This window comes from Rattus norvegicus, chromosome 12, assembly GCF_036323735.1.
Source record: "Rattus norvegicus strain BN/NHsdMcwi chromosome 12, GRCr8, whole genome shotgun sequence".
Taxonomy (NCBI): Eukaryota; Metazoa; Chordata; class Mammalia; order Rodentia; family Muridae; genus Rattus; species Rattus norvegicus.
Genome location: NC_086030.1, coordinates 9,045,159 through 9,063,599, shown reverse-complemented (window position 1 = coordinate 9,063,599; position 18,441 = coordinate 9,045,159). Strand labels below are relative to the sequence as shown.

Sequence of the window (18,441 nt, the reverse complement as noted above, 5' to 3'; positions counted from 1 at the left end):
ACAGCTCCACCTGCCTCTAGAGTTCTGGCATTAAAGGTGCACACCACCACACTAGGCCAAGTCTTGTTGTTAAATCAAGCTACTACTTTGTTTAATTCCGTTTTCTGAAGGTGGAGTTGGTATGAAAATAAACTACTGTATTTATTTGATAATACATCAATTCTGATAGGCTTGCTTTTAAACTATCCAATACATTACAGACTCTGCTTAATCTGAAAGGTTATGGTTTCAGGAAAATGTTCAGGCTGATGGCCTCTCATCAACCTGTGTTTTCACGTTCAGCTCTTTTGAGTATTAAAAGCAAGCTAAAACAGACAGGTTATGTAAGTGTTTTATGCATACACTGCATACAAAGAAACGCACACACACACACACACACACACACACACACACACAAACCAGAATGGTCCTTCTGTGTCCCAGTTAAAAATAAGTTCTGACTTGGGTCATGACTGTAAAATCTCCCCAGTGTTTAAGAAAAGCTGTTCTTCAAGCCGAGGAAATACAACATGGTGTCAAGTACTCTACTGTTACAGGAAGCAACTACAGAGAGCTCTCACTCGCTCAAAGGAGTCAGTGCCTTTTGACGCAGAACGAAAACCAAAAATCTCCCAACTACTGCCAATGCTTTCAAAACTAGCATATCAGACGTGATTTTCATCAGGATGCTATTTGATCCACACTAGTAATTCAAAACCCAAGATCCAGATCATTCATATATATATATATATATATATATATATATGTATATATATATTATATACATATATATATAATATTGTGTATTTATATATGCAAACAATTATTGTACTTCATTTCGGTACAAGAATGCCAAATCAGCCACTCCTCATAGAAGGCGATGACAATCTGAGGCCACTTCATATTCGCCTCCTTTGCTTATCAGCAGCATCTCTCTTCTTCGATTTGCTCTCATCGGATTCACTATCAGATAAAGATTTCCTTTTTGGACAATCGTTTTCTTTACCAGCTTTTCGAGAATGAAGAAGTGCTTCAATTAATTCTGGACAATCTAAATATTCTCCTGGTACCCAAGTATTATCGGCATCTGTAAACCACTTCCACTTCACGAAATAGTTCACTACACAATGGTTCAGTACTTTTTCTACCACAAATTCTTCAGGCTCAGCCTCTTCAGCTCTTTTACTCTTTCCATTCTGTTTTTTTTTTTTCCCATTTTTTGCAATGTAGTTTTATTGGAGGCCATTTTTAAAATTTAATCGGAGACTTGAAGCGCGCTCAGATGCTCAGGGCCGCGGATTCTGCAGAGTTTCCCGCCTGTGTGCTTCAGCTCAGCCACATCCTAGAGGAGGGGTTCCTCTGACATTTTTTTTTTTTTGGTTCTTTTTTTTCGGAGCTGGGGACCGAACCCTCCTCTGACATTTTTAAAGTCTATTTTTAGGGTTTGGGATTTAACTCAGTCGTAGGGCACATGCCTAGCAAGCACAAGGCCCTGGGTTCGATCCTTAGCTCTGGGGAAGGAAAAAAAAACACAGAATAAAAGTTGTAAAGTCGGATTGGAAGGATGGCTTAGTGGTTAAGAGCACTGACTGCTCTTCCAGAGGTTCCGAGTTCAAATCCCAGCAACGACATGGTGTCTCACAGCCATCTGTAGTGAGATCTGATGCCCTCTTCTGGTGTGTCTGAAGACAGCTACAGTGTACTTATATATAAGAAATACATCTTTTTAAAAAAGTTGTAAAGTCTATTTCTGTTTGTTGGTTTGGTTTGGTTTGGTTTGGGATGGGTTTTTTAAGGTTGCTTTGTTGTTTTGGTTTCTGTTGGTTTGTTATGCACATGGTCTCACTGTGTATCCCTGCTGTCCTGAAATCACTGGCTCCTGAGCTCCTGAGCTCCTGAGCTCCTGATTTTGATTGCCTGGCAAGAGCTCTACCACTGAGTTAAATCCCCAACCCCCAAAAGCCTACAGCACCCGGTATCCCAGGTGGTCTCCCATCCACGTACTAAGCATGCCCGACCCTGCTTAGCTTCCGAGATCAGACGAGATCGGGCGCGTTCAGGGTGGTATGGCTGTAGGCTCTTCTGACATTTTTTTAAAGGAATATAAAACTATTCATTGACACAGCCAGAATACGGCAGATACATAGGTGAATGCGAGCAACAAACCAGTGAACTGAGCGCAGGACCCCAGTTGAAGAAATCAGAGAAAGGACTAAAAGAGCTTGAAGGGACTTGAGACCCCATATGAACAACACCACCAACCAACCAGAGCTTCCAGGGACTAAACCACAGCAGGACTTAATGGCCAACCTCAGCTCTAACCATGATTCTACTTCCACATCAAACAGATTCCATGAATCATAACCTTTTAGTACAGATTTTAACTTCCTACAAAGGAATGGTTCAACCAGAGGAACCTTTACACAGAACAGCTGACTCGGACCTGCCTCTGTAGATCAGCTGGCCTCTTAAATCACAGCTCCACCTGCCTCTAGAGTTCTGGCATTAAAGGTGCACACCACCACACTAGGCCAACTCTTGTTGTTAAATCAAGCTACTACTTTGTTTAATTCCGTTTTCTGAAGGTGGAGTTGGTATGAAAATAAACTACTGTATTTATTTGATAATACATCAATTCTGATAGGCTTGCTTTTAAACTATCCAATACATTACAGACTCTGCTTAATCTGAAAGGTTATGGTTTCAGGAAAATGTTCAGGCTGATGGCCTCTCATCAACCTGTGTTTTCACGTTCAGCTCTTTTGAGTATTAAAATCAAGCTAAAACAGACAGGTTATGTAAGTGTTTTATGCATACACTGCATACAAAGAAACGCACACACACACACACACACACACACACACACACACACACACAAACCAGAATGGTCCTTCTGTGTCCCAGTTAAAAATAAGTTCTGACTTGGGTCATGACTGTAAAATCTCCCCAGTGTTTAAGAAAAGCTGTTCTTCAAGCCGAGGAAATACAACATGGTGTCAAGTACTCTACTGTTACAGGAAGCAACTACAGAGAGCTCTCACTCGCTCAAAGGAGTCAGTGCCTTTTGACGCAGAACGAAAACCAAAAATCTCCCAACTACTGCCAATGCTTTCAAAACTAGCATATCAGACGTGATTTTCATCAGGATGCTATTTGATCCACACTAGTAATTCAAAACCCAAGATCCAGATCATTCATATATATATATATATATATATATATATATGTATATATATATTATATACATATATATATAATATTGTGTATTTATATATGCAAACAATTATTGTACTTCATTTCGGTACAAGAATGCCAAATCAGCCACTCCTCATAGAAGGCGATGACAATCTGAGGCCACTTCATATTCGCCTCCTTTGCTTATCAGCAGCATCTCTCTTCTTCGATTTGCTCTCATCGGATTCACTATCAGATAAAGATTTCCTTTTTGGACAATCGTTTTCTTTACCAGCTTTTCGAGAATGAAGAAGTGCTTCAATTAATTCTGGACAATCTAAATATTCTCCTGGTACCCAAGTATTATCGGCATCTGTAAACCACTTCCACTTCACGAAATAGTTCACTACACAATGGTTCAGTACTTTTTCTACCACAAATTCTTCAGGCTCAGCCTCTTCAGCTCTTTTACTCTTTCCATTCTGTTTTTTTTTTTCCCATTTTTTGCAATGTAGTTTTATTGGAGGCCATTTTTAAAATTTAATCGGAGACTTGAAGCGCGCTCAGATGCTCAGGGCCGCGGATTCTGCAGAGTTTCCCGCCTGTGTGCTTCAGCTCAGCCACATCCTAGAGGAGGGGTTCCTCTGACATTTTTTTTTTTGGTTCTTTTTTTTCGGAGCTGGGGACCGAACCCTCCTCTGACATTTTTAAAGTCTATTTTTAGGGTTTGGGATTTAACTCAGTCGTAGGGCACATGCCTAGCAAGCACAAGGCCCTGGGTTCGATCCTTAGCTCTGGGGAAGGAAAAAAAAACACAGAATAAAAGTTGTAAAGTCGGATTGGAAGGATGGCTTAGTGGTTAAGAGCACTGACTGCTCTTCCAGAGGTTCCGAGTTCAAATCCCAGCAACGACATGGTGTCTCACAGCCATCTGTAGTGAGATCTGATGCCCTCTTCTGGTGTGTCTGAAGACAGCTACAGTGTACTTATATATAAGAAATACATCTTTTTAAAAAAGTTGTAAAGTCTATTTCTGTTTGTTGGTTTGGTTTGGTTTGGTTTGGGATGGGTTTTTTAAGGTTGCTTTGTTGTTTTGGTTTCTGTTGGTTTGTTATGCACATGGTCTCACTGTGTATCCCTGCTGTCCTGAAATCACTGGCTCCTGAGCTCCTGAGCTCCTGAGCTCCTGATTTTGATTGCCTGGCAAGAGCTCTACCACTGAGTTAAATCCCCAACCCCCAAAAGCCTACAGCACCCGGTATCCCAGGTGGTCTCCCATCCACGTAATAAGCATGCCCGACCCTGCTTAGCTTCCGAGATCAGACGAGATCGGGCGCGTTCAGGGTGGTATGGCTGTAGGCTCTTCTGACATTTTTTTAAAGGAATATAAAACTATTCATTGACACAGCCAGAATACGGCAGATACATAGGTGAATGCGAGCAACAAACCAGTGAACTGAGCGCAGGACCCCAGTTGAAGAAATCAGAGAAAGGACTAAAAGAGCTTGAAGGGACTTGAGACCCCATATGAACAACAACACCAACCAACCAGAGCTTCCAGGGACTAAACCACAGCAGGACTTAATGGCCAACATCAGCTCTAACCATGATTCTACTTCCACATCAAACAGATTCCATGAATCATAACCTTTTAGTACAGATTTTAACTTCCTACAAAGGAATGGTTCAACCAGAGGAACCTTTACACAGAACAGCTGACTCGGACCTGCCTCTGTAGATCAGCTGGCCTCTTAAATCACAGCTCCACCTGCCTCTAGAGTTCTGGCATTAAAGGTGCACACCACCACACTAGGCCAACTCTTGTTGTTAAATCAAGCTACTACTTTGTTTAATTCCGTTTTCTGAAGGTGGAGTTGGTATGAAAATAAACTACTGTATTTATTTGATAATACATCAATTCTGATAGGCTTGCTTTTAAACTATCCAATACATTACAGACTCTGCTTAATCTGAAAGGTTATGGTTTCAGGAAAATGTTCAGGCTGATGGCCTCTCATCAACCTGTGTTTTCACGTTCAGCTCTTTTGAGTATTAAAATCAAGCTAAAACAGACAGGTTATGTAAGTGTTTTATGCATACACTGCATACAAACAAACGCACACACACACACACACACACACACACACACACACACAAACCAGAATGGTCCTTCTGTGTCCCAGTTAAAAATAAGTTCTGACTTGGGTCATGACTGTAAAATCTCCCCAGTGTTTAAGAAAAGCTGTTCTTCAAGCCGAGGAAATACAACATGGTGTCAAGTACTCTACTGTTACAGGAAGCAACTACAGAGAGCTCTCACTCGCTCAAAGGAGTCAGTGCCTTTTGACGCAGAACGAAAACCAAAAATCTCCCAACTACTGCCAATGCTTTCAAAACTAGCATATCAGACGTGATTTTCATCAGGATGCTATTTGATCCACACTAGTAATTCAAAACCCAAGATCCAGATCATTCATATATATATATATATATGTATATGTATATATATATTATATACATATATATAATATTGTGTATTTATATATGCAAACAATTATTGTACTTCATTTCGGTACAAGAATGCCAAATCAGCCACTCCTCATAGAAGGCGATGACAATCTGAGGCCACTTCATATTCGCCTCCTTTGCTTATCAGCAGCATCTCTCTTCTTCGATTTGCTCTCATCGGATTCACTATCAGATAAAGATTTCCTTTTTGGACAATCGTTTTCTTTACCAGCTTTTCGAGAATGAAGAAGTGCTTCAATTAATTCTGGACAATCTAAATTTTCTCCTGGTACCCAAGTATTATCGGCATCTGTAAACCCCTTCCACTTCACGAAATAGTTCACTACACAATGGTTCAGTACTTTTTCTACCACAAATTCTTCAGGCTCAGCCTCTTCAGCTCTTTTACTCTTTCCATTCTGTTTTTTTTTCCCATTTTGCAATGTAGTTTTATTGGAGGCCATTTTTAAAATTTAATCGGAGACTTGAAGCGCGCTCAGATGCTCAGGGCCGCGGATTCTGCAGAGTTTCCCGCCTGTGTGCTTCAGCTCAGCCACATCCTAGAGGAGGGGTTCCTCTGACATTTTTTTTTTTTTGGTTCTTTTTTTTCGGAGCTGGGGACCGAACCCTCCTCTGACATTTTTAAAGTCTATTTTTAGGGTTGGGGATTTAACTCAGTCGTAGGGCACATGCCTAGCAAGCACAAGGCCCTGGGTTCGATCCTTAGCTCTGGGGAAGGAAAAAAAAAGACAGAATAAAAGTTGTAAAGTCGGGCTGGAAGGATGGCTTAGTGGTTAAGAGCACTGACTGCTCTTCCAGAGGTTCTGAGTTCAAATCCCAGCAACGACATGGTGTCTCACAGCCATCTGTAGTGAGATCTGATGCCCTCTTCTGGTGTGTCTGAAGACAGCTACAGTGTACTTATATATAAGAAATACATCTTTTTAAAAAAGTTGTAAAGTCTATTTCTGTTTGTTGGTTTGGTTTGGTTTGGTTTGGGATGGGTTTTTTAAGGTTGCTTTGTTGTTTTGGTTTCTGTTGGTTTGTTACGCACATGGTCTCACTGTGTATCCCTGCTGTCCTGAAATCACTGGCTCCTGAGCTCCTGAGCTCCTGAGCTCCTGATTTTGATTGCCTGGCAAGAGCTCTACCACTGAGTTAAATCCCCAACCCCCAAAAGCCTACAGCACCCGGTATCCCAGGTGGTCTCCCATCCACGTAATAAGCATGCCCGACCCTGCTTAGCTTCCGAGATCAGACGAGATCGGGCGCGTTCAGGGTGGTATGGCTGTAGGCTCTTCTGACATTTTTTTAAAGGAATATAAAACTATTCATTGACACAGCCAGAATACGGCAGATACATAGGTGAATGCGAGCAACAAACCAGTGAACTGAGCGCAGGACCCCAGTTGAAGAAATCAGAGAAAGGACTAAAAGAGCTTGAAGGGACTTGAGACCCCATATGAACAACACCACCAACCAACCAGAGCTTCCAGGGACTAAACCACAGCAGGACTTAATGGCCAACCTCAGCTCTAACCATGATTCTACTTCCACATCAAACAGATTCCATGAATCATAACCTTTTAGTACAGATTTTAACTTCCTACAAAGGAATGGTTCAACCAGAGGAACCTTTACACAGAACAGCTGACTCGGACCTGCCTCTGTAGATCAGCTGGCCTCTTAAATCACAGCTCCACCTGCCTCTAGAGTTCTGGCATTAAAGGTGCACACCACCACACTAGGCCAAGTCTTGTTGTTAAATCAAGCTACTACTTTGTTTAATTCCGTTTTCTGAAGGTGGAGTTGGTATGAAAATAAACTACTGTATTTATTTGATAATACATCAATTCTGATGGGCTTGCTTTTAAACTATCCAATACATTACAGACTCTGCTTAATCTGAAAGGTTATGGTTTCAGGAAAATGTTCAGGCTGATGGCCTCTCATCAACCTGTGTTTTCACGTTCAGCTCTTTTGAGTATTAAAATCAAGCTAAAACAGACAGGTTATGTAAGTGTTTTATGCATACACTGCATACAAACAAACGCACACACACACACACACACACACACACACACACACACACAAACCAGAATGGTCCTTCTGTGTCCCAGTTAAAAATAAGTTCTGACTTGGGTCATGACTGTAAAATCTCCCCAGTGTTTAAGAAAAGCTGTTCTTCAAGCCGAGGAAATACAACATGGTGTCAAGTACTCTACTGTTACAGGAAGCAACTACAGAGAGCTCTCACTCGCTCAAAGGAGTCAGTGCCTTTTGACGCAGAACGAAAACCAAAAATCTCCCAACTACTGCCAATGCTTTCAAAACTAGCATATCAGACGTGATTTTCACCAGGATGCTATTTGATCCACACTAGTAATTCAAAACCCAAGATCCAGATCATTCATAAATATATATATATATATATGTATATATATATATATTTATATATATATTATATACATATATATATAATATTGTGTATTTATATATGCAAACAATTATTGTACTTCATTTCGGTACAAGAATGCCAAATCAGCCACTCCTCATAGAAGGCGATGACAAGAATACAGCAAATATAGAGGCGAATGCCAGCAGCAAACCACTGAACTGAGAATAGGTCCCCTATTGAAGGAATCAGAGAAAGAACTGGAAGAGCTTGAAGGGGCTCGAGACCCCAAAAGTACAACAATGCCAAGCAACCAGAGCTTCCAGGGACTAAGCCACTACCTAAAGACTATACATGGACTGACCCTGGACTCTGACCCCATAGGTAGCAATGAATATCCTAGTAAGAGCACCAGTGGAAGGGGAAGCCCTGGGTCCTGCTAAGACTGAACCCACAGTGAACTAGTCTATGGGGGGAGGGCGGCAATGGGGGGAGTGTTGGGAGGGGAACACCCATAAGGAAGGGGAGGGGGGAGGGGGATGTTTGCCCGGAAACCGGGAAAGGGAATAACACTCGAAATGTATATAAGAAATACTCAAGTTAATAAAAAAAAAAAAAGAAATGTAAATAAGAAATACCCAATTTAATAAAGATGGAGAAAAAAAAAAAAAAAAAAAAAAAAAAAAAAAGAAGGCGATGACAATCTGAGGCCACTTCATATTCGCCTCCTTTGCTTATCAGCAGCATCTCTCTTCTTTGATTTGCTCTCATCGGATTCACTATCAGATAAAGATTTCCTTTTTGGACAATCGTTTTCTTTACAATTTTCGAGAATGAAGAAGTGCTTCAATTAATTCTGGACAATCTAAATTTTCTCCTGGTACCCAGTATTATCGGCATCTGTAAACCCCTTCCACTTCACGAAATAGTTCACTACACAATGGTTCAGTACTTTTTCTACCACAAATTCTTCAGGCTCAGCCTCTTCAGCTCTTTTACTCTTTCCATTCTGTTTTTTTTTCCCATTTTTTGCAATGTAGTTTTATTGGAGGCCATTTTTAAAATTTAATCGGAGACTTGAAGCGCGCTCAGATGCTCAGGGCCGCGGATTCTGCAGAGTTTCCCGCCTGTGTGCTTCAGCTCAGCCACATCCTAGAGGAGGGGTTCCTCTGACATTTTTTTTTTTTGGTTCTTTTTTTTTGGAGCTGGGGACCGAAACCTCCTCTGACATTTTTAAAGTCTATTTTTAGTGTTGGGGATTTAACTCAGTCGTAGGGCACATGCCTAGCAAGCACAAGGCCCTGGGTTCGATCCTTAGCTCTGGGGAAGGAAAAAAAAACACAGAATAAAAGTTGTAAAGTCGGGCTGGAAGGATGGCTTAGTGGTTAAGAGCACTGACTGCTCTTCCAGAGGTTCTGAGTTCAAATCCCAGCAACGACATGGTGTCTCACAGCCATCTGTAGTGAGATCTGATGCCCTCTTCTGGTGTGTCTGAAGACAGCTACAGTGTACTTATATATAAGAAATACATCTTTTTAAAAAAGTTGTAAAGTCTATTTCTGTTTGTTGGTTTGGTTTGGTTTGGTTTGGGAAGGGTTTTTTAAGGTTGCTTTGTTGTTTTGGTTTCTGTTGGTTTGTTACGCACATGGTCTCACTGTGTATCCCTGCTGTCCTGAAATCACTGGCTCCTGAGCTCCTGAGCTCCTGAGCTCCTGATTTTGATTGCCTGGCAAGAGCTCTACCACTGAGTTAAATCCCCAACCCCCAAAAGCCTACAGCACCCGGTATCCCAGGTGGTCTCCCATCCACGTACTAAGCATGCCCGACCCTGCTTATCTTCCGAGATCAGACGAGATCGGGCACGTCAGGGTGGTATGGCTGTAGGCTCTTCTGACATTTTTTTAAAGGAATATAAAACTATTCATTGACACAGCCAGAATACGGCAGATACATAGGTGAATGCGAGCAACAAACCAGTGAACTGAGCGCAGGACCCCAGTTGAAGAAATCAGAGAAAGGACTAAAAGAGCTTGAAGGGACTTGAGACCCCATATGAACAACACCACCAACCAACCAGAGCTTCCAGGGACTAAACCACAGCAGGACTTAATGTCCAACCTCAGCTCTAACCATGATTCTACTTCCACATCAAACAGATTCCATGAATCATAACCTTTTAGTACAGATTTTAACTTCCTACAAAGGAATGGTTCAACCAGAGGAACCTTTACACAGAACAGCTGACTCGGACCTGCCTCTGTAGATCAGCTGGCCTCTTAAATCACAGCTCCACCTGCCTCTAGAGTTCTGGCATTAAAGGTGCACACCACCACACTAGGCCAAGTCTTGTTGTTAAATCAAGCTACTACTTTGTTTAATTCCGTTTTCTGAAGGTGGAGTTGGTATGAAAATAAACTACTGTATTTATTTGATAATACATCAATTCTGATGGGCTTGCTTTTAAACTATCCAATACATTACAGACTCTGCTTAATCTGAAAGGTTATGGTTTCAGGAAAATGTTCAGGCTGATGGCCTCTCATCAACCTGTGTTTTCACGTTCAGCTCTTTTGAGTATTAAAATCAAGCTAAAACAGACAGGTTATGTAAGTGTTTTATGCATACACTGCATACAAACAAACGCACACACACACACACACACACACACACACACACACACACACAAACCAGAATGGTCCTTCTGTGTCCCAGTTAAAAATAAGTTCTGACTTGGGTCATGACTGTAAAATCTCCCCAGTGTTTAAGAAAAGCTGTTCTTCAAGCCGAGGAAATACAACATGGTGTCAAGTACTCTACTGTTACAGGAAGCAACTACAGAGAGCTCTCACTCGCTCAAAGGAGTCAGTGCCTTTTGACGCAGAACGAAAACCAAAAATCTCCCAACTACTGCCAATGCTTTCAAAACTAGCATATCAGACGTGATTTTCATCAGGATGCTATTTGATCCACACTAGTAATTCAAAACCCAAGATCCAGATCATTCATATATATATATATATATGTATATATATATATATGTATATATATATATATGTATATATATATTATATACATATATATATAATATTGTGTATTTATATATGCAAACAATTATTGTACTTCATTTCGGTACAAGAATGCCAAATCAGCCACTTCTCATAGAAGGCGATGACAATCTGAGGCCACTTCATATTCGCCTCCTTTGCTTATCAGCAGCATCTCTCTTCTTCGATTTGCTCTCATCGGATTCAGTATCAGATAAAGATTTCCTTTTTGGACAATCGTTTTCTTTACCAGCTTTTCGAGAATGAAGAAGTGCTTCAATTAATTCTGGACAATCTAAATTTTCTCCTGGTACCCAAGTATTATCGGCATCTGTAAACCACTTCCACTTCACGAAATAGTTCACTACACAATGGTTCAGTACTTTTTCTACCACAAATTCTTCAGGCTCAGCCTCTTCAGCTCTTTTACTCTTTCCATTCTGTTTTTTTTTCCCATTTTTTGCAATGTAGTTTTATTGGAGGCCATTTTTAAAATTTAATCGGAGACTTGAAGCGCGCTCAGATGCTCAGGGCCGCGGATTCTGCAGAGTTTCCCGCCTGTGTGCTTCAGCTCAGCCACATCCTAGAGGAGGGGTTCCTCTGACATTTTTTTTTTTGGTTCTTTTTTTTCGGAGCTGGGGACCGAACCCTCCTCTGACATTTTTAAAGTCTATTTTTAGGGTTGGGGATTTAACTCAGTCGTAGGGCAGATGCCTAGCAAGCACAAGGCCCTGGGTTCGATCCTTAGCTCTGGGGAAGGAAAAAAAAAGACAGAATAAAAGTTGTAAAGTCGGGCTGGAAGGATGGCTTAGTGGTTAAGAGCACTGACTGCTCTTCCAGAGGTTCTGAGTTCAAATCCCAGCAACGACATGGTGTCTCACAGCCATCTGTAGTGAGATCTGATGCCCTCTTCTGGTGTGTCTGAAGACAGCTACAGTGTACTTATATATAAGAAATACATCTTTTTAAAAAAGTTGTAAAGTCTATTTCTGTTTGTTGGTTTGGTTTGATTTGGTTTGGGATGGGTTTTTTAAGGTTGCTTTGTTGTTTTGGTTTCTGTTGGTTTGTTACGCACATGGTCTCACTGTGTATCCCTGCTGTCCTGAAATCACTGGCTCCTGAGCTCCTGAGCTCCTGAGCTCCTGATTTTGATTGCCTGGCAAGAGCTCTACCACTGAGTTAAATCCCCAACCCCCAAAAGCCTACAGCACCCGGTATCCCAGGTGGTCTCCCATCCACGTACTAAGCATGCCCGACCCTGCTTAGCTTCCGAAATCAGACGAGATCGGGCGCGTTCAGGGTGGTATGGCTGTAGGCTCTTCTGACATTTTTTTAAAGGAATATAAAACTATTCATTGACACAGCCAGAATACGGCAGATACATAGGTGAATGCGAGCAACAAACCAGTGAACTGAGCGCAGGACCCCAGTTGAAGAAATCAGAGAAAGGACTAAAAGAGCTTGAAGGGACTTGAGACCCCATATGAACAACACCACCAACCAACCAGAGCTTCCAGGGACTAAACCACAGCAGGACTTAATGGCCAACCTCAGCTCTAACCATGATTCTACTTCCACATCAAACAGATTCCATGAATCATAACCTTTTAGTACAGATTTTAACTTCCTACAAAGGAATGGTTCAACCAGAGGAACCTTTACACAGAACAGCTGACTCGGACCTGCCTCTGTAGATCAGCTGGCCTCTTAAATCACAGCTCCACCTGCCTCTAGAGTTCTGGCATTAAAGGTGCACACCACCACACTAGGCCAAGTCTTGTTGTTAAATCAAGCTACTACTTTGTTTAATTCCGTTTTCTGAAGGTGGAGTTGGTATGAAAATAAACTACTGTATTTATTTGATAATACATCAATTCTGATGGGCTTGCTTTTAAACTATCCAATACATTACAGACTCTGCTTAATCTGAAAGGTTATGGTTTCAGGAAAATGTTCAGGCTGATGGCCTCTCATCAACCTGTGTTTTCACGTTCAGCTCTTTTGAGTATTAAAATCAAGCTAAAACAGACAGGTTATGTAAGTGTTTTATGCATACACTGCATAATAAGAAACGCACACACACACACACACACACACACACACACACACACAAACCAGAATGGTCCTTCTGTGTCCCAGTTAAAAATAAGTTCTGACTTGGGTCATGACTGTAAAATCTCCCCAGTGTTTAAGAAAAGCTGTTCTTCAAGCCGAGGAAATACAACATGGTGTCAAGTACTCTACTGTTACAGGAAGCAACTACAGAGAGCTCTCACTCGCTCAAAGGAGTCAGTGCCTTTTGACGCAGAACGAAAACCAAAAATCTCCCAACTACTGCCAATGCTTTCAAAACTAGCATATCAGACGTGATTTTCATCAGGATGCTATTTGATCCACACTAGTAATTCAAAACCCAAGATCCAGATCATTCATATATATATATATATATATATATATATATATATATATATATGTATATATATATTATATACATATATATATAATATTGTGTATTTATATATGCAAACAATTATTGTACTTCATTTCGGTACAAGAATGCCAAATCAGCCACTCCTCATAGAAGGCGATGACAATCTGAGGCCACTTCATATTCGCCTCCTTTGCTTATCAGCAGCATCTCTCTTCTTCGATTTGCTCTCATCGGATTCACTATCAGATAAAGATTTCCTTTTTGGACAATCGTTTTCTTTACCAGCTTTTCGAGAATGAAGAAGTGCTTCAATTAATTCTGGACAATCTAAATATTCTCCTGGTACCCAAGTATTATCGGCATCTGTAAACCACTTCCACTTCACGAAATAGTTCACTACACAATGGTTCAGTACTTTTTCTACCACAAATTCTTCAGGCTCAGCCTCTTCAGCTCTTTTACTCTTTCCATTCTGTTTTTTTTTTTTTCCCATTTTTTGCAATGTAGTTTTATTGGAGGCCATTTTTAAAATTTAATCGGAGACTTGAAGCGCGCTCAGATGCTCAGGGCCGCGGATTCTGCAGAGTTTCCCGCCTGTGTGCTTCAGCTCAGCCACATCCTAGAGGAGGGGTTCCTCTGACATTTTTTTTTTTTTGGTTCTTTTTTTTCGGAGCTGGGGACCGAACCCTCCTCTGACATTTTTAAAGTCTATTTTTAGGGTTTGGGATTTAACTCAGTCGTAGGGCACATGCCTAGCAAGCACAAGGCCCTGGGTTCGATCCTTAGCTCTGGGGAAGGAAAAAAAAACACAGAATAAAAGTTGTAAAGTCGGATTGGAAGGATGGCTTAGTGGTTAAGAGCACTGACTGCTCTTCCAGAGGTTCCGAGTTCAAATCCCAGCAACGACATGGTGTCTCACAGCCATCTGTAGTGAGATCTGATGCCCTCTTCTGGTGTGTCTGAAGACAGCTACAGTGTACTTATATATAAGAAATACATCTTTTTAAAAAAGTTGTAAAGTCTATTTCTGTTTGTTGGTTTGGTTTGGTTTGGTTTGGGATGGGTTTTTTAAGGTTGCTTTGTTGTTTTGGTTTCTGTTGGTTTGTTATGCACATGTTCTCACTGTGTATCCCTGATGTCCTGAAATCACTGGCTCCTGAGCTCCTGAGCTCCTGAGCTCCTGAGCTCCTGATTTTGATTGCCTGGCAAGAGCTCTACCACTGAGTTAAATCCCCAACCCCCAAAAGCCTACAGCACCCGGTATCCCAGGTGGTCTCCCATCCACGTACTAAGCATGCCCGACCCTGCTTAGCTTCCGAGATCAGACGAGATCGGGCGCGTTCAGGGTGGTATGGCTGTAGGCTCTTCTGACATTTTTTTAAAGGAATATAAAACTATTCATTGACACAGCCAGAATACGGCAGATACATAGGTGAATGCGAGCAACAAACCAGTGAACTGAGCGCAGGACCCCAGTTGAAGAAATCAGAGAAAGGACTAAAAGAGCTTGAAGGGACTTGAGACCCCATATGAACAACACCACCAACCAACCAGAGCTTCCAGGGACTAAACCACAGCAGGACTTAATGGCCAACCTCAGCTCTAACCATGATTCTACTTCCACATCAAACAGATTCCATGAATCATAACCTTTTAGTACAGATTTTAACTTCCTACAAAGGAACGGTTCAACCAGAGGAACCTTTACACAGAACAGCTGACTCGGACCTGCCTCTGTAGATCAGCTGGCCTCTTAAATCACAGCTCCACCTGCCTCTAGAGTTCTGGCATTAAAGGTGCACACCACCACACTAGGCCAAGTCTTGTTGTTAAATCAAGCTACTACTTTGTTTAATTCCGTTTTCTGAAGGTGGAGTTGGTATGAAAATAAACTACTGTATTTATTTGATAATACATCAATTCTGATAGGCTTGCTTTTAAACTATCCAATACATTACAGACTCTGCTTAATCTGAAAGGTTATGGTTTCAGGAAAATGTTCAGGCTGATGGCCTCTCATCAACCTGTGTTTTCACGTTCAGCTCTTTTGAGTATTAAAATCAAGCTAAAACAGACAGGTTATGTAAGTGTTTTATGCATACACTGCATACAAAGAAACGCACACACACACACACACACACACACACACACACACAAACCAGAATGGTCCTTCTGTGTCCCAGTTAAAAATAAGTTCTGACTTGGGTCATGACTGTAAAATCTCCCCAGTGTTTAAGAAAAGCTGTTCTTCAAGCCGAGGAAATACAACATGGTGTCAAGTACTCTACTGTTACAGGAAGCAACTACAGAGAGCTCTCACTCGCTCAAAGGAGTCAGTGCCTTTTGACGCAGAACGAAAACCAAAAATCTCCCAACTACTGCCAATGCTTTCAAAACTAGCATATCAGACGTGATTTTCATCAGGATGCTATTTGATCCACACTAGTAATTCAAAACCCAAGATCCAGATCATTCATATATATATATATATATATGTATATATATATTATATACATATATATATAATATTGTGTATTTATATATGCAAACAATTATTGTACTTCATTTCGGTACAAGAATGCCAAATCAGCCACTCCTCATAGAAGGCGATGACAATCTGAGGCCACTTCATATTCGCCTCCTTTGCTTATCAGCAGCATCTCTCTTCTTCGATTTGCTCTCATCGGATTCACTATCAGATAAAGATTTCCTTTTTGGACAATCGTTTTCTTTACCAGCTTTTCGAGAATGAAGAAGTGCTTCAATTAATTCTGGACAATCTAAATATTCTCCTGGTACCCAAGTATTATCGGCATCTGTAAACCACTTCCACTTCACGAAATAGTTCACTACACAATGGTTCAGTACTTTTTCTACCACAAATTCTTCAGGCTCAGCCTCTTCAGCTCTTTTACTCTTTCCATTCTGTTTTTTTTTTTTTCCCATTTTTTGCAATGTAGTTTTATTGGAGGCCATTTTTAAAATTTAATCGGAGACTTGAAGCGCGCTCAGATGCTCAGGGCCGCGGATTCTGCAGAGTTTCCCGCCTGTGTGCTTCAGCTCAGCCACATCCTAGAGGAGGGGTTCCTCTGACATTTTTTTTTTTTTGGTTCTTTTTTTTCGGAGCTGGGGACCGAACCCTCCTCTGACATTTTTAAAGTCTATTTTTAGGGTTTGGGATTTAACTCAGTCGTAGGGCACATGCCTAGCAAGCACAAGGCCCTGGGTTCGATCCTTAGCTCTGGGGAAGGAAAAAAAAACACAGAATAAAAGTTGTAAAGTCGGATTGGAAGGATGGCTTAGTGGTTAAGAGCACTGACTGCTCTTCCAGAGGTTCCGAGTTCAAATCCCAGCAACGACATGGTGTCTCACAGCCATCTGTAGTGAGATCTGATGCCCTCTTCTGGTGTGTCTGAAGACAGCTACAGTGTACTTATATATAAGAAATACATCTTTTTAAAAAAGTTGTAAAGTCTATTTCTGTTTGTTGGTTTGGTTTGGTTTGGTTTGGGATGGGTTTTTTAAGGTTGCTTTGTTGTTTTGGTTTCTGTTGGTTTGTTATGCACATGTTCTCACTGTGTATCCCTGATGTCCTGAAATCACTGGCTCCTGAGCTCCTGAGCTCCTGAGCTCCTGAGCTCCTGATTTTGATTGCCTGGCAAGAGCTCTACCACTGAGTTAAATCCCCAACCCCCAAAAGCCTACAGCACCCGGTATCCCAGGTGGTCTCCCATCCACGTACTAAGCATGCCCGACCCTGCTTAGCTTCCGAGATCAGACGAGATCGGGCGCGTTCAGGGTGGTATGGCTGTAGGCTCTTCTGACATTTTTTTAAAGGAATATAAAACTATTCATTGACACAGCCAGAATACGGCAGATACATAGGTGAATGCGAGCAACAAACCAGTGAACTGAGCGCAGGACCCCAGTTGAAGAAATCAGAGAAAGGACTAAAAGAGCTTGAAGGGACTTGAGACCCCATATGAACAACACCACCAACCAACCAGAGCTTCCAGGGACTAAACCACAGCAGGACTTAATGGCCAACCTCAGCTCTAACCATGATTCTACTTCCACATCAAACAGATTCCATGAATCATAACCTTTTAGTACAGATTTTAACTTCCTACAAAGGAACGGTTCAACCAGAGGAACCTTTACACAGAACAGCTGACTCGGACCTGCCTCTGTAGATCAGCTGGCCTCTTAAATCACAGCTCCACCTGCCTCTAGAGTTCTGGCATTAAAGGTGCACACCACCACACTAGGCCAAGTCTTGTTGTTAAATCAAGCTACTACTTTGTTTAATTCCGTTTTCTGAAGGTGGAGTTGGTATGAAAATAAACTACTGTATTTATTTGATAATACATCAATTCTGATAGGCTTGCTTTTAAACTATCCAATACATTACAGACTCTGCTTAATCTGAAAGGTTATGGTTTCAGGAAAATGTTCAGGCTGATGGCCTCTCATCAACCTGTGTTTTCACGTTCAGCTCTTTTGAGTATTAAAATCAAGCTAAAACAGACAGGTTATGTAAGTGTTTTATGCATACACTGCATACAAAGAAACGCACACACACACACACACACACACACACACACACACAAACCAGAATGGTCCTTCTGTGTCCCAGTTAAAAATAAGTTCTGACTTGGGTCATGACTGTAAAATCTCCCCAGTGTTTAAGAAAAGCTGTTCTTCAAGCCGAGGAAATACAACATGGTGTCAAGTACTCTACTGTTACAGGAAGCAACTACAGAGAGCTCTCACTCGCTCAAAGGAGTCAGTGCCTTTTGACGCAGAACGAAAACCAAAAATCTCCCAACTACTGCCAATGCTTTCAAAACTAGCATATCAGACGTGATTTTCATCAGGATGCTATTTGATCCACACTAGTAATTCAAAAC

At 41.3% G+C, this 18,441-nt stretch overlaps 3 non-coding genes and 4 pseudogenes across 3 annotated transcripts; all 7 read right to left on the bottom strand.

Moving 5' to 3' along the window:
• Window positions 1-1,939: 1,939 nt before the first annotated feature.
• Window positions 1,940-2,057, bottom strand: LOC134481353 (5S ribosomal RNA). Its single transcript, XR_010056846.1, has one exon. It is a non-coding gene; the product is annotated as a 5S ribosomal RNA (ribosomal RNA).
• A 2,339-nt stretch (window positions 2,058-4,396) lies between these two features.
• On the bottom strand, window positions 4,397-4,514 carry LOC134481395 (5S ribosomal RNA; annotated as a pseudogene).
• A 2,325-nt stretch (window positions 4,515-6,839) lies between these two features.
• Window positions 6,840-6,957, bottom strand: LOC134481394 (5S ribosomal RNA; annotated as a pseudogene).
• A 2,868-nt stretch (window positions 6,958-9,825) lies between these two features.
• On the bottom strand, window positions 9,826-9,942 carry LOC134481413 (5S ribosomal RNA; annotated as a pseudogene).
• A 2,357-nt stretch (window positions 9,943-12,299) lies between these two features.
• On the bottom strand, window positions 12,300-12,417 carry LOC134481378 (5S ribosomal RNA; annotated as a pseudogene).
• Window positions 12,418-14,776: 2,359 nt separating this feature from the next.
• LOC134481352 (5S ribosomal RNA) lies at window positions 14,777-14,894 on the bottom strand. The gene has a single exon (XR_010056845.1). It is a non-coding gene; the product is annotated as a 5S ribosomal RNA (ribosomal RNA).
• Window positions 14,895-17,229: 2,335 nt separating this feature from the next.
• Window positions 17,230-17,347, bottom strand: LOC134481351 (5S ribosomal RNA). The gene has a single exon (XR_010056844.1). It is a non-coding gene; the product is annotated as a 5S ribosomal RNA (ribosomal RNA).
• Between the last annotated feature and the right edge of the window lie 1,094 nt (window positions 17,348-18,441).